This window comes from Pan troglodytes, chromosome 9 (genome assembly GCF_028858775.2).
Source record: "Pan troglodytes isolate AG18354 chromosome 9, NHGRI_mPanTro3-v2.0_pri, whole genome shotgun sequence".
NCBI classification, from domain to species: domain Eukaryota; kingdom Metazoa; phylum Chordata; class Mammalia; order Primates; family Hominidae; genus Pan; species Pan troglodytes.
In genome coordinates, this window is record NC_072407.2 from 57,648,361 (window position 1) to 57,671,885 (window position 23,525).

A 23,525-nucleotide genomic window follows, 5' to 3' on the forward strand; every position below is an offset into this window, starting at 1 on the left:
TAAAACCTAGTCCCACTGCTCTGTACATCTTTCTACAGTGTCTATTTTCTCCTGTCTCACTACAAAGCTCATCCCAATAATTCAGAAAAAAATGCTCACTGCTTATTTGGTAGTTGGTGATAGCCATGAGTTAGTTTACCTGAGTTCAAAATAAATTGCTGAAAATTCAGATATTGAATGTAAGTGTAATAAAAACTGGGGTATCAGCAAGGAAAAATGGAGAGAATCACAGCTCCTTATAAGTTGGACAAGGAGTCAGATCAAGTAATTGCTACAAGGAACAATGTGATAAATAATATCATAGCTATTCATACAGTTCAGAGTCCTGTGTTCAGAGTCACAGTTCAGAGTCACATTTAATGAAAGACTTATGAAGACTAAATATCCTTTAAGGCATGAAGGATTGAAGGTCTAACAGTAGGATGCCAGAGTGATGAGTGAGATATTTCAGAAGGTGTTATTCTTGGTGCTATACAGATCATATAATAAAGATATCAGAAATACAAAAACAAAGGACTTAATCTATGTCAGCTTATTTATTAAGAGGCCTGTTGTGGGGTGGGGGTAGGGGGTAGGGATAGCATTAGGAGATATACCTAATGTTAAATGACCAGTTAATTGGTGCAGCACACCAACATGGCACATGTATACATATGTAACAAACCTGTACATTGTGCACATGAACCCTAAAATTTAAAGTATAATAAAAAGAAAGGAAAAAAAATTGAGACCAAAAAAAGAGTTTATTACCACCACCAGAGAGTTATTTTCTTGAGAACAAGAACTTGTTGCCTATTCAGCATAGCTGACTTCCGTACCAAGAAAAATGTTTTAAATAAGAAGTTATGAAATGTATGAATGGCTGTTGGCATTTTAACTCTTCTTGTGTATAGAATATTCATTAAAACCTAGAGGTAGAGGCATTTACCTGTGCTGAAACTAAAAACCTTTGAGGAGAAATAGAATTGTCAAGGGAAGATAGGCTCTTTGGGTGAAGAACTCAATAGAGACTTACTAATTTTTTTTTTTTTTTTGCATGTAAATCACTATTGAGGCTACAACAATGAAGATGTCCTCTGTGACACAATGGATGTAATCATATTCCTGCTCATGATTTCATTACAGGTTCTGTTCTCCTAAGCTCTCATCTCTGATACAAGCCTGAAAGAAGAGTAAATGAGACAGAAAAAAATAATACAGAATTTGTCCTCTTGGGCTTCTCTCAGGATCCTGATGTGCAAATGCATTATTTGTCATGTTTTACTCACATAATTGGTGTCAACAGTGGGGAACCTGCTCATTGTGGTGACTATTATTGCCAGCCCTTCCTTGGGCTCCCCAGTGTATTTCTGACTTGCCTGTCTGTCATTTATAGATGCTGCATATTCCACTACCGTTTCTCCCAAACTGATTGTAGAGTTACTCATTGATAAAAAGACTATTTCCTTCCGAGCTTGCATGGGCCAGCTATTTATAGAACACTTGTTTGGTGGTACTGAGATCTTCATTCTGATGATGATGGCCTGTGATCACTATGTGGACATCTGTAAGCCACTGCACTATTTGACCATCATGAATTGACAGGTTTGCATCCTTCTGTTGGTGTTGGCTGTGACAGGAGGTTTTGTACATTCTATGTTTCAAACTGTTGTTGTGTACAATCTCCCTTTCTCTGGCCCCAATGTCATTGACTGTGGGGAAAAGAAAGAGAGATCAGATTGTTACTGTGTCTGTGTAGAAAGAAGTAGACATAGGAGACTCCATTTTGTTCTGTATTAAGAAAAATCCTTCTGCCTTGAGATGCTGTTAATCTATAACCTTACCCCCAACCCCGTGCTCTCTGAAACATGGGCTGTGTCAACTCAGGGTTAAATGGATTAAGGGCAGTGCAAGATGTGCTTTGTTAAACAGATGCTTGAAAGCAGCATTCTCCTTAAGAGTCATCAACACTCCCTAATCTCAAGTACCCAGGGACACAAACACTGTGGAAGGCCGCAGGGACTTCTGCCTAGGAAAGCCAGGAATTGTCCAAGGTTTCTCCCCATGTGATAGTCTGAAATATGGCCTCGTGGGAAGGGAAAGACCTGACCATACCCCAGCCCAACACCCGTAAAGGGTCTGTGCTGAGGATTAGTATAAGATGAAGGAATGCTTCTTTGCAGTTGAGACAAGAGGAAGGCATCTGTCTCCTGCCCGTCCCTGGGCAATGGAATGTCTCGGTATAAAACCCGATTGTATGTTCCATCTACTGAGATACGGGAAAACTGCCTTAGGGCTGGAGGTGGGACATGTGGGCAACAATACTGCTCTGTAAGGCATTGAAATGTTTATGTGTATGCATATCTAAAGCACAGCACTTAATTCTTTACTTTGTCTATGATGCAGAGACCTTTGTTCACGTGTTTATCTGCTGACCTCTTCTCCACTATTATCCTATGACCCTGACACATCCCCCTCTCTGAGAAACACCCAAGAATCATCAGTAAATACTAGGGGAACTCAGAGCCTGGTGGGATCCTCCGTATGCTGAATGCTTGTCCCATGGGTCCCCTTATTTCTTTCTCTATACTTTGTCTCTGTGTCTTTTTCTTTTCCAAGTCTCTTGTTCCACCTAACAAGAAACACCCACAGGTGTGGAGGGGCAACCTATCCCTTCAATTGACCACTTTGTCTGTGACATGTACCCATTATTGGAACTGGCGTTCACTGATACCTACTTTATAGGCCTCACTGTTGTTGTCAATGGTGGAGCAATGTGTACGGTCATCTTCACCATTCTACTAATATCCTACGGAATCATCCTAAACTCTCTTAAAACTTATAGTCAGGAAGGGAGGTGTAAAGCCCTGTCTACCTGCAGCCCCCACATAACCGTGGTTGTCCTCTTTTTTCTTCCCTGTATTTTCATATATGTTAGACCTGTTTCAACCTTTCCTATTGATAAATTCATGACTGTGTTTTATACAGTTATCACACCCATGTTGAATCCTTTAATATACACGTTGAGAAATTCAGAGATGAGAAACTCTATAGAAAATCTTTTGTGTAAAAAAGCTATCTGTACTTAGAATAAGAGTGTCCCTCCTCATGTAGATAGGGAGGTGTGTAGACAAGGTCTTCCCAGTGTGATTTCCTCCACATGCCCAGCAAAGAATGGAGATTCGAAGGAATATGTAAGCAAAATAGTTGCTCCTGTTCAGAAGGGAAGGCTATGGTGCTGCCTTTAGTGTAATTTATTTAAAGACTTTGTAGAATATACAAGCACCATACTCACAAATATATTTGAAACTTCCCCTTCTCAGACTTGGGCTGAAACTCTATGTTAGTTCAGTAAGATAATACTCTTAACAATCTTAGAATTATATTGGTTTAGTTTAAATTGCTTATGAGACATACTATTAAATTTTTCTGAAGTCTTTCAAAGTGGCTTATCCACAACTTTGAAATAACATTTATTTTCATGACCTTTCTTACTTTTAGAGTACTTATCGCTTTGCAGAGACTGGAAAGCAAAACCAGTTTTTTCTTTGAAACCAGGAAGTTCTGGCTATTTTATGCTTCTTGTAAATTCTGTCTGAAAAGGTAAAAGTTAATCTTTTAAGTAATTATAAAATATATCCATGACTTATTATAAGATACAATGCTACAAGAAACAGTTGTAACTTTCAATATTCTATTTGGAAATTTTACCCAAATCTGCCTATTCTCTTAAGTACATTTTTTATTTTCTCCGTTAGTGTAGGTGACAGAATCACTAAATTTTTTCAGCAGTACATAGCGACTCACTTTTCTCACACCTTCCGGAACAGTTACGTCTGTCTTTTCAGCCTTTACTGACAATATCCTGGAGGCCCCTATTTTTGAGCCCTAAAGCCAATGTCATACACTTTAAAGTGTTGTTATGGAAACACCACACCTTGAGTGCCACTTTTTATGCTGGTCTTGTCTTCATGAATGGTGCAGGGCTCCACAGTTTTGTGAGTTAAAACAACCACCATTTCACTTTGGGAGGCTGAGGAAGGTGGATCATGAGGTCAGGAGATCGAGACCATCCTGGCTAACACAGTGAAACCCCGTCTCTACTAAAAAGAAAATACAAAATAATTAGCCGCGTGTCATGGCGGGTGCCTGTAGTCCCAGCTACTCGGGAGGCTGAGGCAGGAGAATGATGTGAATCCAGGAGGTGGAGCTTGCAGTGAGCTGAGATTGTGCCACTGCACTCCAGCCTGGGCAACAGAGTGAGACTCCATCTCCAAAAAAAAAAAAAAAAAAAAAAAAAAAAAAAAAAAAAAACACCATTTAATTTGATCTCAAAATTTTGTGAGCTAAGAATTCAGGCAGTTGTTGGCTGGATATTTCTTCTTTTTTGTGTGTGGCAAGGACTGAAGTCACTGTCTTATTAAGCTGATACCTGAGTTTTATGTAAGATGCAGGATGACTTAATTCACATTTATAGCATAGTGGAAGGGATGACAGTAAGAGACTCACTGGGTCCCTCTTCCTATCTCTTTGGATCAAAAGATCACTCCAGAAAATAGTCAAGCTTTTTATATGAGGAAGTGATGACAGGTGAAAGTTGTGAAAGCAAGCTCAGAGAATGGTGCTCAGAAGTCCCAGTGGTAGAAAGTAGATGGGTCTGGCCAGATAAGGGTTATGTCCATAACTGGCACAATGTCACTTGCATCATATTCTGTTCATCAAGATTGGTCACATACCACTCCAGATTTGAGGTTTGACAGAAACAGAAGATAATCCTTGGTGGGGAAGTGGCAGAGTCACTTTGCAGAGCAGCATGCAGAACAATTGTCCACATCTCATAAAGAGCACATTGGAGTTTTATTCATTTTATGTTGGACCCATAAATCATCTTGTACTAGCAACAACTTCACAATATTGGTTTTTCTATTTCCTGAATACAATATGTCCATTAAGTATTTTAAATGTTCATTCTTGAAGAGTTTTGTAGTTTTTATTAGTGTAAGGATCTTCCTCCTTTATTCCTAAGTATTTATGCTTTCATGTTTCCTCACAGGTTTTTATTTATTAAAGAATTCCAATTGTCATTGTTGCTAGTATATAAAGAAAATCAAATTTTTTATTTGACAGTTGGGTCCTGTAAACTTCCTAAATTTAATTCCTATTCCTACATAATTATGTCTATAGATTCTTTAGGGTTTTCTGAACCATTATCATGTTATCTACACGTAAGGATAGCTCATTACTTTGAAAGATATAGCAGTGTTTCAGTTTCTCTTTGTATCAGTTTAGGAAGGTTGTCCTTTCCCTACATTTTGCCTAATTAATCTAAGCTGTCAAATTAATCAAAATAATGTATTTCATAACAATACTTTTCTAAACTTTTAAAGTCTAAAATATCTATGGGTTGATTATTTGTTTTATTATTTCTGATCCTGGTAATTTGAATTTCTCTTTGTTTTCTCTTGATCAGTCTTGTTAACAGTTTATCAATGTCATAATAAAAGTACCATTTTTGGCTATTTTTATTTTCTCTATTTTATGTTTTCAATTTTATTGGTTTTGATCTTATATTTATGTCCTTTTGTTTAGCTACCTTGGCTTCTTATTCTAGCTTCTTGAGGTGAAGGCTCAGATGGCTGCTTTTAAAAATTTATTTTCAATGAGAGCATTTATAGCTATACGTGTTTCTTTAAGCACTCTTTTGATCATACTTCACACATTTTGATATATTTTTGTTATTGCTTAGTTCTAAATACTTGGTTATTTCCAGTATACCTTTCTCCTGGATTCATAGGTTGACTAAATATTTGTTGGCAGGTTTCCCAATATTTGAAGCATATCTCAGACATATTTATGAATTATTTATTCATTCATAGCAAATTATTTTAAAACTTAATTCATAGCAAATTATTTTAAAACTTAGTGATTCAAACAATATGTACTCATTCATAATTTCTGTAGGCCAGGAAACTAAGGATGGTTTAGCAGGTTTCAAAGCTTCAAAGCCTCTTACAGAGTTGTAATCGAGGTGCCTTTGGGGCTACTGGCTCATATGAAGGCTTGGCTGAGGAAGGATCCACTGCCACACTGGGTGTTGGTATTAGTAGTTATTTGAATTCAGCTGGAAGGGACATAGAGAATTACGTCCTGTTTTTATATTAGTTCTTTATCTTGGAGTCATAATTTAAACCAAAATACCTTTGACCATATCTGATAGTTCTTCAGAATTAAAGATATATGTGTGCATTTTTTAGCACTTACCAGTAAAACAGCACAGTGTTTATAGACATGCTCTTCAAATTTTAGCAGTAATACATATTACATTTGTGGTGGATGAATTTAATCCATTTATTAGGTAAGTTGAAAATGACCAACTTTTAATGGAGCCCATTACATGATAAAAACCTTTGCTACTTCACAGAAATATTTATGAGACTCTTTATCTGAGTCTGTTATGACACAAAGATCCAATATTTAACTAAATGTATGATGAGATGAAGGTGTTCAATGGAGCCAATTGTGCGCAAAGTCACAGAAATAACAATGGAAGCCCTTAAACACTACTCATTTGTTGAAAATCAAAATTTCTTTATTGTAGAAAGTTATTGAATTGATATATGAATAAAATTAAAAAATTAAATTAATGGATGTTTTAGTCCGTTTTCGCACTGCTGATAAAGACATACCCAAGACTGGGTAGAAAAAGAGGTTTAATTGGACTTTCAGTTCCACATGGCTGGGGAGGCCTCAGAACCATGGTGGGAGGTGAAAATGCACTTCTTACATGGTGGTGGAAAGAGAAAAATGAGGAAGATACAATTCTGGTTGAAATTTGGTTGGGGACACAGCCAAAACATATCAACGGACTACAGATCATTATCATTATATCTGACATAGATATAGGTCTTGATCAAAAGCCAGTACTCTAACCTAAAACTGCAGCACTACGATTATCTATTTTTTCCATAATCAAAATATCAACTTACATTCTAGGTTCTCTGCCTCTGAGCCTCAGGGCTTCTTGGACACTGACTTTCTAACAGGAAGGATAAGGCCCTCCTTACCAGGAATACTTTTAAAGAAGATAATCTGGGGCTAGTTCTCTTTCATTCTGGCTGAAATATTACTTTTCTTACCTATACATTTTATAACATAAAACTCATAATTTATTATTCAATTTACTTTAGAATTTTTCTTTTCATATTACAGGCATTTCACATTATTTGTCACTTAGCTACTTTTCCTTAGCAAGAGCCAAGTCTTTTTCCTCTAGGGATTTTCTAAGGAAAAAGGTTACAGAGAGGTTACTTCATTTGAATTTGTTCCAAATATTCTAATTAACTAATCTATAATGATCTTATTGTCTCTTTCTAAAATTTGTTGATGTGAAAGTCATAGACTGTGTCTACAGACATCAAATGGAAGAATTATATTCCTGATAGAACAACCCAGTACATATCATAAAAGATAAATTTCTGCCCAAGGTAGAGTATGTCTTCAGTTGGTATCTGGTCTGCTAGGTGCAATGTTTTCTTCTCATATCCACCATTGCTTGTAAAAATGAGTGAAAGGGCTCAATTTCCTGGGATGAGATTGGGGAGATATAGAGACATGCTTTTACTTAGGAAAGAAGTGGCCTTAGGGATATGCCAGTTGAATGACTGAAAGACTGAAGAGTTTGGCTTCTGCCTGTCGGCAAGCTCTGTCACGGAATTCTCCATGACGTTAAATCTCAGCATTGTCCTTGTTAGGTACAAAGCTTAATAGCTGGGCACATAAATATTATCATAAATCCTCAATCACAGAAAAGGACTTATGGTTTAGCAAAATTTAGAAAACTTTCAAGTAAAAAATTTTAGTGTTGATACTTGTGTCACATAATAAGGGTCTTGTCCAGGTTAATTTTCACTAATTAGGTCAACTTTTAAATAGTCATGCAGAGGTAGTCTGCTTGTTTTTATCTGAAAAAATTTTCCAGCAGGTGAGAATGTTAGATTACCTTTTTACAGTAAATACTAACATTATGTTAAGGCATTTTTATATTTTGGTCATCTGCTTTGGTGCCATATTTCTCTAAAGACTGAGATAATGAGAAGCCAGGGTGAAACTATGGAAACTGTAGCCACTAGGAATTAATTCTACATACATGGATCAGCCATGTATATTCTTGTGTTTTATGATAACACATAGATGCATGAGGTATCTACAGCAATCCTCAGTGAAGGAAACATTGTTTTTCTGGACCAAGAAGTGAGTGTTTGAAACCATTGACAAGAGATATGCATTGAAAATTCTTGTAATATGTTGAAATATAGCTAGTGTCTTAAAAACCCATGGCTTTATTAGATAAATTCTAATTGGAAAAATTAAGCTAGCAGATATGAAAATTTACCAGACTATACAATGTATACTTGGTTTTAAAATACAGCCTAATTGGTTGTATTTTTCCATTTTCCAAATAAGAAGAGACATATGTTCCATATTACATGTATAATAAATAAACCAGTCTGAAGTTGTTTTACATGATGTATTAATAAAGATGTACAATTACTTTTAGATATATATGATTAGAGAATTTAAAATTCTGGTTCATGTCAAGTGTCTTAGAGTGCAAAGGAACAAATGCATGTTATGTTTTAGAAGCATTATATAGGTTTTTACTTATGAATCTAAAGATTATCCCAGCAAACATGCTAGTAGATACGTGTGCCCTGGAAGGTACCTAGTCTACTGTCATTTGACAAAGGGCTAATATCCAGAATCTACAGTGAACTCAAACAAATTTACAAGAAAAAAACACAACCCAATCAAAAAGTGGGCAAAGTATATGAACAGACACTTCTCAAAAGAAGACATTTATGCAGCCAAAAGACACATGAAAAAATGCTCATCATCACTGGCCATCAGAGAAATGCAAATCAAAACCACAATGAGATACCATCTCACACCAGTTAGAATGGCAATCATTAAAAAGTCAGGAAACAACAGGTGCTGGAGAGGATGTGGAGAAATAGGAACACTTTTACACTGTTGGTGGGACTGTAAACTAGTTCAACCACTGTGGAAGTCAGTGTGGTGATTCCTCAGGGATCTAGAACTAGAAATACCATTTGACCTAGCCATCACATTACTGGATATATACCCAAAGGATTATAAAACATGCTGTTATAAAGACACATGCACTTGTATGTTTATTGTGGCACTATTCACAATAGCAAAGACTTGGAACCAACCCAAATGTCCAACAATGATAGACTGGATTAAGAACATGTGGCACATATACACCATGGAATACTCTGCAGCCATAAAAAATGATGAGTTCATATCCTTTGTAGGGACATGGATGAAGCTGGAAACAATAATTCTCAGCAAACTATCACAAGGACAAAAAACCAAACACTGCATGTTCTCACTCATAGGTGGGAATTGAACAATGGGAACACATGGACACAGGAAGGGGAGCATCACACACCGGGGCCTGTTGTGGGGTGGGGGGGAGTCTGGAGGGATAGCATTAGGAGATATATCTAATGTTAAATGACGAGTTACTGGGTGCAGCACACCAACATGGCACATGTATACATATGTAACAAACCTGCACGTTGTGCACATGTGCCCTAAAACTTAAGGTATAATAAAAAAATAAAAAATAAATAGTTTTATAAAACTGTGACTGTGAAATATATGATTTTTTGTTATTATGGAATTTTCTCTTTTGAAAATGTCATGTTCTCAGGAAAGTATATTGTCTTTTTTTCCAGAAAAATGTTAACTTAGAAGTCTACATTGAAAGCCTAATAATGCTATGTTTCAGTATTTAAAGTACCATATTTTAAATTATTTAAAGTATTATGTTTTAAATTTTTTTAAATATAAAGTGTAGTTTACATGCTCTATTTTTTACAATTAAACATTAAATTGCAAAATAGAATTATCATTTTGAAATCTAGTTTTGGCAATGAAATGGAGAAAAGGCCCTAAGCCTTGCAGGAAGTAAGGTGTTAAAAAATAATAGAATGGCTATAACTACATTATACACCTGTGTTTCTTAGCAGGTGTGTCTCTATCGGTCTATAGCTTCAATATGATAGAACTGTGGAATCAGCTGGAAGTGGTAATGTGAAGGAGACATGTGGAATGTTCAGCGCAGTTGGTGTTTAGAGGAAGCTCAAACTCTCTCTGCACACATCCTCCTCCACTGCCAGATCTATGTAAATGGAATCATTTTATCTACATTTGAGGTGTAGTAATTCTTCAGTTTTCCTACCAGTGAATTATCAGAAAGTTTGGGTTTGTATCTCTACTTTTCCCATTGTTGTCTGTCATTTAAGTTTGTCCTTTACCATCAGATCTAGAGACTTTGAGAAATCTATGTGTTTTGCTTTTCTTCTGAGTTTTCTTTTTTCTTCTCTTTCTTTTTTTTTTCCTTTCTTCTTTTCTTTTTTTTTCGTTCTTTCATTTTTCTTTTTTTGTTTGTTTACTAGGATCTGGGCTGTGTTTTTTGGCTACCCCAAGAAGCCTCTTGACTCTCCCCAGGGACCCACAGGAGGCTGTGCTTCCATTATTTCCTTATGAAAAAAATCTTTCTGAAGAAAATTTTTTGAAGAATATTTGCCTCAATTATCACGTTATTATTAATGTTATCTCCTGTTCATATTAACTTATTTATTATAATTATTCTGTTTTCTTCTTATTATTATTATATTTAAGTTTTAGAGTACATGTGCAAAATGTGCAGGTTAGTACATATGTATACATGTGCCATGCTGGTGCGCTGCACCAACTAATTCATCATCTAGCATTAGGTATATCTCCCAATGCTATCCCTCCTCCTCCCCCCACCCCACAACAGTCCCCAGAGTGTGATGTTCCCCTTCCTGTGTCCATGTGTTCTCATTGTTCAATTCCCACCTATGAGTGAGAATATGTGGTGTTTGGTTTTTTGTTCTTGTGGTAGTTTACTGAGAATGATGATTTCCAATTTCCTCCACATCCCTACAAAGGACATGAACTCATCATTTTTTATGGCTGCATAGTATTCCATGGTGTATATGTGCCACATTTTCTTAATCCAGTCTATCATTGTTGGACATTTGGGTTGGTTCCAAGTCTTTGCTATTGTGAAAAATGCCGCAATAAATATACGTGTGCATGTGTCTTTATAGCAGCATGATTTATAGTCCTTTCGGTATATACCCAGTAATGGGATGGCTGGGTCAAATGGTATTTCCAGTTCTAGATCCCTGAGGAATTGCCACACTGACTTCCACAAGGGTTAAACTAGTTTACAGTCCCACCAACAGTGTAAAATTGTTCCTATTTCTCTACATCCTCTCCAGCACCTGTTGTTTCCTGACTTTTTAATGATTGCCATTCTAACTGGTGTGAGATGGTATCTCATTGTGGTTTTGATTTGCATTTGTCTGATGGTCAGTGATGGTGAACATTTTTTCATGTGTTTTTTGGCTGCATAAATGTCTTCTTTTGAGAAGTGTCTGTTCATGTGCTTCACCCACTTTTTGATGAGGTTGTTTGTTTTTTTCTTGTAAATTTGTTTGAGTTCATTGTAGATTCTGGATGTTAGCCCTTTGTCAGATGAGTAGGTTGTGAAAATTTTCTACCATTTTGTAGGTTGCCTGTTCACTCTGATGGTAGTTTCTTTTGCTGTGCAGAAGCTCTTGAGTTTAATTAGATCCCATTTGTCAATTTTGTCTTTTGTTGCCATTGCTTTTGGTGTTTTAGACATGAAGTCCTTGCCCATGCCTATGTCCCGAATGGTAATGCCTAGGTTTTCTTCTAGGGTTTTTATGCTTTTAGGTCTAACGTTCAAGTCTTTAATCCATCTTGAATTGATTTTTGTATAAGGCGTAAGGAAGGGATCCAGTTTCAGCTTTCTACATATGGCTAGCCTGTTTTCCCAGCACCATTTATTAAATAGGGAATCCTTTCCCCATTGCTTGTTTTTTTCAGGTTTGTCAAAGATCAGATAGTTGTAGATATGCGGTGTTATTTCTGAGGGCTCTGTTCTGTTCCATTGATATATATATCTCTGTTCTGGTACCAGTACCATGCTGTTTTGGTTACTGTAGCCTTGTAGTATAGTTTGAAGTCAGGTAGTGTGATGCCTCCAGCATATAAACAGAACCAAAGACAAAAACCACATGATTATCTCAATAGATGCAGAAAAGACCTTTGACAAAATTCAACAACACTTCATGCTAAAAACTCTCACTAAATTAGGTATTGATGGGACATATCTCAAAATAATAAGAGTTATCTATGACAAACCACAGCCAATATCATACTGAATGGACAAAAACTGGAAGCATTCCCTTTGAAAACGGACACAAGACAGGGATGCCCTCTCTCACCACTCCTATTCAACTTAGCATTGGAAGTTCTGGCCAGGGCAATTAGGCAGGAGAAGGAAACAAAGGGTATTCAATTAGGAAAAGAGGAAGTCAAATTGTCCCTGTTTGCAGATGACATGATTGTATATCTAGAAAACCCCATTGTCTCAGCCCAAAATCTCCTTAAGCTGATGAGCAACTTCAGCAAAGTCTCAGGATACAAAATCAATGTACAAAAATCACAAGCATTCTTATACACCGACAACAGACAAACAGAGAGCCAAATCATGAGTGAACTCCCATTCACAATTGCTTCAAAGAGAATAATATACCTAGGAATACAACTTACAAGGGATGTGAAGGACCTCTTCAAGGAGAACTACAAACCACTGCTCAAGGAAATAAAAGAGGATACAAACAAACGGAAGAACATTCCATGCTTATGGGTAGGAAGAATCAATATCGTGAAAATGGCCATACTGCCCAAGGTAATTTACAGATTCAATGCCATCCCCATCAAGCTACCAATGACTTTCTTCACAGAATTGGAAAAACTACTTTAAAGTTCATATGGAACCAAAAAAGAGCCTGCATCGCCAAGTCAATCCTAAGCCAAAAGAACAAAGCTGGAGGCATCACACTATCTGTTTTCATATTTAACCCCTTTTTCTTTCATTTTTACCATACAGCTCTACCTCTGATGAGGGGTCCTACTTTTCTACTATAATTCTGCCTGATCTTGTCAAGATATGTTTCATTAAGATAAACTCACTACTCATGCATAATTAAATAGATAGTTCCTAAGACATAACAATTATGTTGTGTTCCCCAAAAGCCTTTCCTGAATTATAGGTGTCTTTTGGTTTTTTCCCTGGACTATGTCTATAAATCTTTTCAAATTGACAGATATCCCGATGATGAGTTCTGATCCAGTCTTCACAGTGAAGCAGTCAGGAATACGAGTAATAGATACCATTTATGAGCCTTTACGAGGTGCCAGCGAGTGTTCTAGGCAGTTTACTTTGTTGTAATAAAACAAACCTAAGAGGTCTTAAATCATAGTGAGGCATAAAGAAGTTTGGTAAGTGTCCCAAAGTCACACAGTAAGTGGTGAAGCTGGGGTTATAGCAGAGGTGTGTGGCTCCAATGTCCACATTATTCACCACATGCTACGCTTTTTCTCCATGGATGCCTTGAATCTTAAATAGACACATATTGAGTGAAAAATTTGTAGTCATTATTTACCCACACTAATCATGACACATCTAGCACTGACTACCATTATTCATGTAACAGTCATGAGCTTGGAAATTGCTATTTAATCATAAATATATGAAAAATGAAAAAAGTCAGCAGAATAGAATAGGGGAGAGGTGCACTAATAGTTTAATAGATGATTGACTATAAAGGATTCTCAGTTTATCTAAATTAATCATACCATTTTTCAGTAAGAAAACACTAACAGATTTTTAAATGCATTCAGAAAATGACTGAAATTCATCCGTCTTATATTGAATTTGGAATTTGTCTTCTAGTATGCTTTTTTTGGGAATCTGGACAATAAGGTTCTATTTTTGAGTGCTCTAAGTATTTAAATAGTGTTATAAATAAAACCATGTCCCCTGTTCTGTGCCTCTTTGTACAGTGTCTGTTTTCTCCTCTCTCACTATCTTGTTTACCCCAAGAATTCAGAAAAAAAATACTCACTGCTAAAGAGGCAGTTGATGATAATCATGATCTAGTTCACTCAAGTTCAAAATTAGATGCTGAAAATCAGGATATTGTTGTAAGTGTGATAAAAAATTATGAAACAGGCAAGGATATGATTTAGAGACTTATAGCTCCTTATAAGGTGAAAAGACAGTCAGACTAAGTAATTGCTACAGGGAATAATGTGATAAATAATATTTTACTATTTATACAGGTTAATGTCCATTCTCTTGATGTTTAATGAGATATTCATAAAAACTGAACATCATTCAAGGCATGAAGGCCCATTGTCTCATAGTGGAATTCCATAGTCCTGAGTGATATATTTTAGAGGATGTTGTTTTTGATGCTACACCAATCATAAAGTAAAAATACCACAAAACTACAAACACAAAGGACTGAATCTATGCCAATTTACTTATTTAGAGTTTATTAACACCACCATAAAGTAAGTTTCTTGAGACCAAAACTCTGTTGCCTATTCACCATAGCTAACAGTCATGCCAAGAAATACATTTTAAATAAAGAGGTATGAAAGATATGAATGGCTGTTGGGCTTTTAACTCTTCTTCTGTACAGAATATTCACTAAAACTTAGAGTCTGAAGCTGTCACCTGCAGGCTAAAATTAAATCTTTGAGGAGATGAGGAACTCAATAGAGACTTACACAATGTTGATTATGTGTGTAAATAACTACTGAGGATACAATGATGAAAGTGTGTTCTGTGACATTATGGATGCATTCATGTTCCTGTTCACTATTTCATTAAAGGTTCTGCCCTCCTGAGCTCTCAACTCTATTACGAGCCTTAGAGAAGAGTAAATGGGAACAAGTAATAATGTTACAGAATTTGTCCTCCCAGGCCTCTCTCAGGATCCTGATGTGCAAAAAGCATTATTTGTAATGTTTTTACTCACATACAATGTGACTATGATGGGCAACCTGCTCATTGTGGTGACCATCATTGCCATCCCCTCCTTGAACTCCCCAGTGTCCTTCTTCCTTGCCTGCCTGTCATTTATTGATGCTGTATATTCCATTTCCTTTTCCCCTAAGTTGATGATAGACTTACTCTGTGATAAAAAAGACTGTTTCTTTCCTGGCTTGCATGGGCCAGCTATTTATAAACTACCCATTTGGTGGTATTGAGGTCTTTCTTTTGGTGGGTATGGCCTGTGATCACTATGTGGACATCTATAAGCTACTGCACTATTTGACCATCATGAACTGGCAGGTTTGCATCCTCCTGTTCATGGTGGCTGTGACTGGAGGTTTTTGCATTCTATGTTTCAAATTGTTGTTGTGTACAGTCTCCCTTTCTGTGGCCCCAATGTCATTGACCACTTTGCGACATGTACCCATTATTGGAACTGGTGTGCACTGACACTTACTTTATAGGCCTCACTGTGATTGCCAGTGGTGGAGCAGTCTGTATGGTCATCTTCATCCTTCTACTAATCTCCTATGGAGTCATCCTAAACTCCCTTAAAAGTTATAGTCAGGAAGGCGGGCATAAAGCCCTGTCTACCTGCAGCTCCAACATTACTGTTGTGTCCCCTTTTTTGATCCCTGTATTTTCATCTATGTTAGACCTGATTCAAACTTTCCTATTGATAAATTCATGACTGTGTTTTATACAATTATCACACCCATGTTGAATCCATTAATATACACACTGAGAAATTTAGAGGTGAGAATTGCTGTGAAAAAACTCTGGTGTAAAAACTTAACTATAGTAAGAATAAGAGTGTTGTGGCTGGGTGCAGTGGCTCACACCTGTAATCCTAGTACTTTGAGAGGCCGAAGCAGGTGGATCATGAGGGCAGGAGTTTGAGACCACCCTCTCCAATATGGTGAAACACCATTTCTACTAAAAAATACAAAAATTAGCTGGGCGTGGTGGCACGTGCCTGTAGTCCCAGCTACTCATGAGGCTAGAGAGTAGAGTCACTTGAACCCAGGAGGTGGAGGTTGCAGTGAGCCGAGATCGTGCCATGGCACTCTAGCCTGGGTGACAGAGTGAGACACCATCTCAAAAAAAACAAAATGGATACGGGTGTTCCTTTTCTTTTAGTAGAGGTATAAGTAAATGACATATTTGCTGTGATACTGTTAGACATCTAAGGACAATTCAGGTATACTAGGTTGGGAAGGCAGGATTTAGAATCTCCCTTCTCATAGAGATGTTATCTCATCATGGCATCTGTTTGAATGTTCAAGATCTCAAATTCTATATCTAGAATGAGCGTGGATGGGTTCCATGGGTAGAGTTTCTATTGTGCACTTTTTAAATTATGGTTTTTCTGTATTTACAGATCTATTGAGACAGGGAATTTCTTCCACATGCCCAGCATGCAATGGGGAAAGAGAGGTCTAGGCAATTAAAATAGGTGCTTCTGTTCACAAGGGAAGGCGATGGTGCTTTCTTCAGTGTGATTTACTTGAAGACTTTGTAGAATATATAAGCACCATACTCACACATATCTTTGAAACTGGAAATGTATAATTGCATTCATACCACTGAGCAATAGGAGTGGAAACCTCTGTGAAAGGTTCCTTTTGTTCTGAAAGTTATGCTTATGAATATGAGCTGCCTCCTAAATATGTTTCTATACATACTATTTCCATTTTATTAAGATATTTTGTTACACTATGCCCTTAATGACATTAGGTTGTGTCTCTCTGAAATCCCAATAACTTATCAGTAGTTGCCTTTCCAATGGGCTTCCTCTGGACACTCTGTCAGGAATTATTGAACCCCAGATCCCAATAATCATCACAGGGTGGCAGGAGTAGCTTTCTGCTAGAGTCTCCAGTCTGCATATGTTCATAGATATATATATATAAAATTCTAAAAATGACTGTGCATTAAGGTTCTTGGGTCTAATGGCATTGCATGAGTAACTTCCCATTATGAGACTTCCAGAGCCCTTGTCATTTATTTCTTACCACTGTATGTTGGAGATCTAGTGGTATAATTGCTAAGGTCTGTGAAATGTCTCTGATGGTCACGAACTATGCTGTTCCCAGAATCTTGCATGATTAGTCGATGCTCTGTTTGTTGACTAGACTGATCAATCACATTTGAATACTAATATTTACTGTAGTCTCCACACTTTTCCACATTGCTTATTATGAGGAAGAAACTACTACAATATTATCATAGTAATGAATTAATTTATTTCAGTTATGTTCATGTCTAAGTTTCGTTTCACCAAATTATGGCATTATGCTAAGAATATATCTTTGGGGAAAACGGAAATCATATGTTGCATTTCTGTCCACAAAAGCAAACTATTCTGGATATTCTTTTAATCCTAAAAGTTGATCTGGAAGCCCAAAGATATAAGATTTGTAATTAAAATTTTGAAGGACTAATGAATCATTCTGAATAAGACAGGTTACAATTTTATAACAATTAAAATAATATGGTGCTGCTTGAAATATAAAGATAAGTACATGAAAGTACTTGTAAATTAAAACCATTCCATAAACACATTTAAAATGCAGCTGTTTCAGTTAGCATGTTTTTGATTCAAATGATAGAACACTGAATTCAAACTTTTTTGAAATATAACAATATTGATTGGTTAGCATAATTGCACTTCGCAATATTGTGAAAATATTCAAGGTGAGTTGATAAAATGGACCAATTATGTTTTTAAAGAACACTTTTCTTTGTTTATTTTGTCCCATGAGTCACAATATTGGATTAAATCTGGCTCTCCTATCACAAGAAGGATGGCTATCTGTATTGATTTAGAGAGCGCTCTTCTCACAACTGTGGCAGAGGTAATTGACCTGATTGTGATGTGGAATGGAGATGTTATAACACAATGGTTGCAAGAAATAATACTTTTTTCTTTCTAGTTGACTTACTTGAGCACATCTTGACATTTCCTTTTCCAATAGTGATAATAAATGAGAAAGTGCAGGAGTCCTTTCCTGAATGGGTATAATGAACAGGGATGAGATATTTTGAGGATGAAAGTCTGGACTATCCCATTCAATAAGTTATGAGATCTGCAGAGATGCTAGCGGAAGGTGAAACGGGAAAAAATTGATAAGGAAGAAGTTGGTAAATAGCAGTTGCATCTCTGAGATCAGCTGCAGTTGCAAGAGACATAGTTTGTCATGGAACCTTTGTCTTCTAGCTCCCCTCAAGTAAGAGAATCCTAAAGGAGCTCTTCTGATAATGTATAAGAATATATAAATTCAAGTGGCATAAGGGCTATATTATGGTCTATATGAAGAGGCTCTGCCTTGCCCTTCATTTAAGAAAGAAGAATTTATTTTTCCAGTTGTTGGGTGTTCTGTTAGTAGACAGCATTCAGATGATAGCCCCTTCAGTGTCTTAAACATTGCAGAAATCCACCTCAATAAAGGTCTCATGCCCTTTCTCAGAGCAGTCTCTCTTTGCATCCAGGTTAATATTTAGGTTCAGGTAAACTTATAGCACAAGCAGGAAATATGATCCTTTTCTAGAAGAAAATAATTAATTTTGTTAAAAATTACAAATCTAGATAATGTAAATGACAATAATCATAGGAACATGTAGAATTGGATCTTGTGTATATTGAAATGGAGAAGGACATTGATTAGGCTGCATGGGGAATGTTTATCAGTGTGAAGATAATCTGTCATCAATATATGTGGCACAAGGTTTATGTTGACGAAAATTACTGAGCACTCACTGTATGTCAAACATATAGAAGAAAGCATTCCAAGTGTTTAGGGTGGTATGTTCAGGTGTCACCATGACTCACCCTTTAGGAGGCCATTCCAATGTTCTATCTAGACAACAGCTTCCAGGTGATGGGAAATTTGCTGATACCGCTGAATTCTATGGTGGTGAGTGATTTGCTGTACTTTATTCATTAGAAAAGCTATCCCCTGGTCAGAAATGACAATGATTATGATAGCATGGCAATGGATCCTTTCCCATGAATAATAAATAAGACTAAAGTACTGGGACAATCATATAACCAGAATATATAATATAATGTCCAGGTGCTGTCTTCACCACATTGAGATTTGCAATGAAGTAAGCTGGCAGAGGGATGTTGGCTGGTTTCCCTAGCTATTTGTGCCACATTAGGGAGTCAATGATGGACATTGCTGATGGCATTTTGGACCTTGAGCACTGACAGTAGCTAGAGGAGCCATGGTGAAGGGCAGATTTTATTCTTTGAGCCCTTGTAAAGTATTCATCTCTGCCACAGTGATTACAAAGGTGATTAGAAAAAAAAAAAAAAAGCCTGACTGACATCCAAAATATAGTTCATGTTGCTGACCAGATTTCTGCAAGCCTCCTCTGCAGCAGATTTTCTTTGACAGGCATTTAAGTGGAAATTAACTGTTGCATTTGTGCTCAGTCTGGGATATCCATACCACTCCAACTACTTTGTAATCTTTTTTCCAGTTTTAAATTTCAATTTCCTCAATATCTTATCAAATCCGTTAGCCACGTTTCTGAATCTTTGTGGACCCATAACTCAGGCCATTTCTCTTTCCACATGAAATGGAAAACCTAACATAATCCTCAAAATACTGCTCACCGGGATGCTTTTCCTTTACTTCATTGCTTCAGTACCACCTTCCAGGGAGAGTACTGTGCAGCATTTGTCCAGTTTCACCTGCTTTTGCCATAGCAAGCAGATTGGTAAAGTCTTTTGTTGTTTTCTTTCAAGCGTAGTTTGTTTTGTTGATTTTAGTGTTACTGTGGTATACTTCACAAATATTTTATGCACTTAAAGTGTACAATATGATGTTTGATATATGTATACATTGTGAAGTGATTACCACTATGTAGCTAGTTAATATATCCATTATCTCACAGTTACCTTTATTTATGATAAGAGAATTTAAGGTATATTCTCTTAGCAAATTTCATGTATCCAATATGTATTACTAATTATGATCAACATGCTGTACCTGAGCTCTTCAGAATTTATTCATACTGCATAACTGAAACTTTGTAACCTTTGGCCAGCACCTCATTTTCTTCAGACCCAGTCCCTGGAAACCACCATTCTAGTCTCTGTCTTTCACGAGTTTGACTTTTTTTAGATTGCACTCATAAGTGAATCATGTGGCATTTATGTTTCAGTAGAAAAAAGAACTCTTGTGCAGTATTGTTGGAAATGTAAATTGCTGTGGCCATTATAGGGAACTATATGGAGGTTCCTCATAGAATTATAATTAAAAATATCATCTAGCAATATGACTTCTTGTAATATATGTAAAGGAAATGAAATTAATATCTTGAATGCCTGCACTTCCATGTATAGTGGAACATCATTCATAGTAGTCAAAATATGAAAACAAAAGTTCATCAAAGATGAATTGGTAAAGACAATACATATCCAGTGTGGAATGATATATATGTATCTATATGCCTAATATGATATTATTAATTATAGTCCATTCTGTACCTTAGATTACTAGAGTGTATTCATTCTGTATAGCTCACAATTTGTGTCCTATGTGTAATACAGTATTATGCAATAAATATATATATAACCCAACATTATTTAACCTTAAAAAAGAGGAAGATCCTGCCATTTTTGACCATGTCTATGGACCTGGAGGACTTTAATAACTTCATTATTTTATTTCACTTTTAATTAATGAATAATATTATGTATGCATAGGTTACCATGTGATGTTTTGAGATCACTTGCAATAATATTGATGAACCTGGAGCACATTTTGCTACGTGAAATGAGTTCTTGAATGAACATTTAATGTGTTAGTTTTACAGTCTTTATTATTTTCTAATTAAGAACTAAGATTTTGGCTGACTTTTAGGAGCTTTGGTAGGTTGTATTTTTATAAACATTAGGCTCAAAAAAATTTCTAATTTCCGTTATAATTTATTTTACTAAAAGCTTGTTAAAAAGTAATTTATTTAATTTTCAAATATGCAGAAATTTCTGGATAATTTCATTTTTTATTTTTTCATAAGTTATTGGGGTATAGGTGGTACAGGTGGTATTTGGTTATGTGAGTAGTTTCTTTAGTGGTGATTTGTAAGATTTTTGTACACTATCCACACAACTATATTGGTTGTGTTTTATTCCTTGCCCTCCTCCCTCTCTTTGCCCCAAGTCCTCAAAGTCCATTGTACTATTCTCATGCCTTTGCATCCTGATAGCTTAGTTCTCACATATCAGTGAGAACATAGAATGTTTGGTTTTCCATTCCTGAGTTACTTCACCTAGAATAATAGTCTCCAGTCGCACCCAGGCCACATCAAATGCTGTTAATTCATTCCATTTTATGGCTGAGTAGTATTCCATCATATATATATATATATATATATATATATATATATATATATATATATTTATAAATTAATATATATTATCTATCTACCTACATACCTATCATTTATCTTATCTACACACACACACATATACGTACATAAAATATGGTATTATTAACTACAGACCTCATGCTGTACCTTACATCACCAGTACTTTTACATCCAACATAAATAAAAATTTGTATTATTTGCCCTTTGTGTTTGTATATATAATGCAATAATATTTCATAATAGAATATTATTCAACCCTTCAAAAGAACATTCTGTCATTTTTGACAACATGAATTAACCTGGAGGTCTTAATAACCTCTCTGTTTTTTGTTTGTTTGTTTGTTTTTAATTGACAAACAGTCATTGTATGTATTTGTGGGGTACACTGTGAGGTTTTTATGTCATATGCAATAACACAAACGTACCTAGAGGACATTATGCTAAGTGGAATGATTTCTTAAATAGATATTTAGTGCTCTGATTTTCAGTCTTTATTATTTTCTAGCAAATACAAGTAATATTTTAGCTGAGTCTTACAAGCTTTGCTATGTTGTGTTTTCATTATCATTAGGTTCAAAGTATTTTCTAACTTCTGTGATTTATTTTTACTAATGGATAATTTGGAACTGGATTGTTTAATTTTGAGATATACAGAAAATGTCTGGCTAATTTAGGTTTTTATTTTCTAGCTGATTTTCTTGATGTTCAGTCACATATTTTATTATTATAATATTTTGAAATCCATTGATAATTGCTTTATGAACCAGCATATGATTGGTTTTGGAAATGTTTCATATGCACTTAAAAAGAATGTGTATTTTGCAGCTGTTGGATGTGGTGGACTCTTATGTCAATGGGTCAAATTTATTAATTATTTTCCTGTATTATTGCTGATTTGCCTATTTCTTCTTTTAGTTCAATCTATTATTAAAAAATAAATTAAAAAGTGGTGTTTTTAGGTACACAAAAATTTAAAATTTTATCTTCATGTTACTAATCTTTTGCCACTACCAAAGTCTATTTCTGGCAATATTTCTTTCCTTGAAGTCCAGTGTTGTCTGCTATTAGCATAGAAACAGTGTTCTTTTGGTCAGTTTATGAGTTTATTCTATTATTTTATTTTTATCTTTTAATCCTGTTATTTAAGATGTTTCTCTTATAAGAGTCTTAACATTGTGTTCTATTTCTTAAATAGGAGAAATTTGCTGATTAAAAAATTAATTCTATGCTAGATTTAAATCCAACATAAATAAAAATGTGTATATTTTGCCGTTTGTGTTTGTATATATAATGCAATAATATTTCATAATAGAATATGTTGTGTTTTATTCAATACCAATTATATATTGCATTTGGATTTGAATCCAACATATATTTAATTCCCTTGGTTTTGTATTTATTAATGTTACATATGATTAATATTCATTTTATTTATTCCTGTATTTCTTGTTTCAATTAGTTTTCCTTTTTTCTTGCATTTTCTTTTTTTCTATTTCAAAGCTTTTTTCTTCTTCCCTGAAATCAGTTTTTTTAGAGCTCTTATTCTATGATTTTTGGCTGGTTCTAGAATCTCTTAAGTACGTTTTTAAATCAGAAAACTCTGCATTTTACATTGACTTCTGTGAGATTTTGAATGGATTCTATGTTGACATTAATATTCATTTAGCACTGTGAAGTTGTATTTCCTTAGTCTTCTAGTTTTCTTTTATTTTTATTATTTTACTTTAAGTTCTAGGGTACATGTGCACAACGTGCAGGTTTGTTACATATGTATACATGTGCCATGTTGGTTTGCTGCACCCGTTAACTCGTCATTTACATTAGGTGTATCTCCTAGTGTTATCCCTCCCCCCACCATCCGGCAGGCCCCGGTGCGCGATGTTCCGCACCCTGTGTCCATGTGTTCTCATTGTTCAATTGCCACCTATGAGTGAGAACATGAGGGGTTTTCACTGCTTCTTTTAAGAAATTGTCTGTTATCATATTATTTTATTTTCTTTCTTTTTTTTTTCTTTTTTCTTTGAGAGAGGGTATGGAATCTGTCCTCCAGGCTGGAATGCAATGGTGCCATCTTGGCTCACTGCAACCTCCGCCTCCAGGTTCAAGCAATTCTCATGTATCAGCCTCCCAAGTAGCTGGGATTACAGGCACCAGCCACCACACTCAA

The 23,525-nt window shown here is 35.7% G+C and overlaps 2 pseudogenes; both read left to right on the plus strand.

The window, feature by feature from the left end:
• Window positions 1-1,458: 1,458 nt before the first annotated feature.
• On the plus strand, window positions 1,459-3,093 carry LOC100613788 (olfactory receptor 4A5-like; annotated as a pseudogene).
• Window positions 3,094-14,862: 11,769 nt separating this feature from the next.
• Window positions 14,863-23,292, plus strand: LOC104004346 (olfactory receptor 4A5-like; annotated as a pseudogene).
• The last annotated feature ends 233 nt before the right edge of the window (window positions 23,293-23,525 follow it).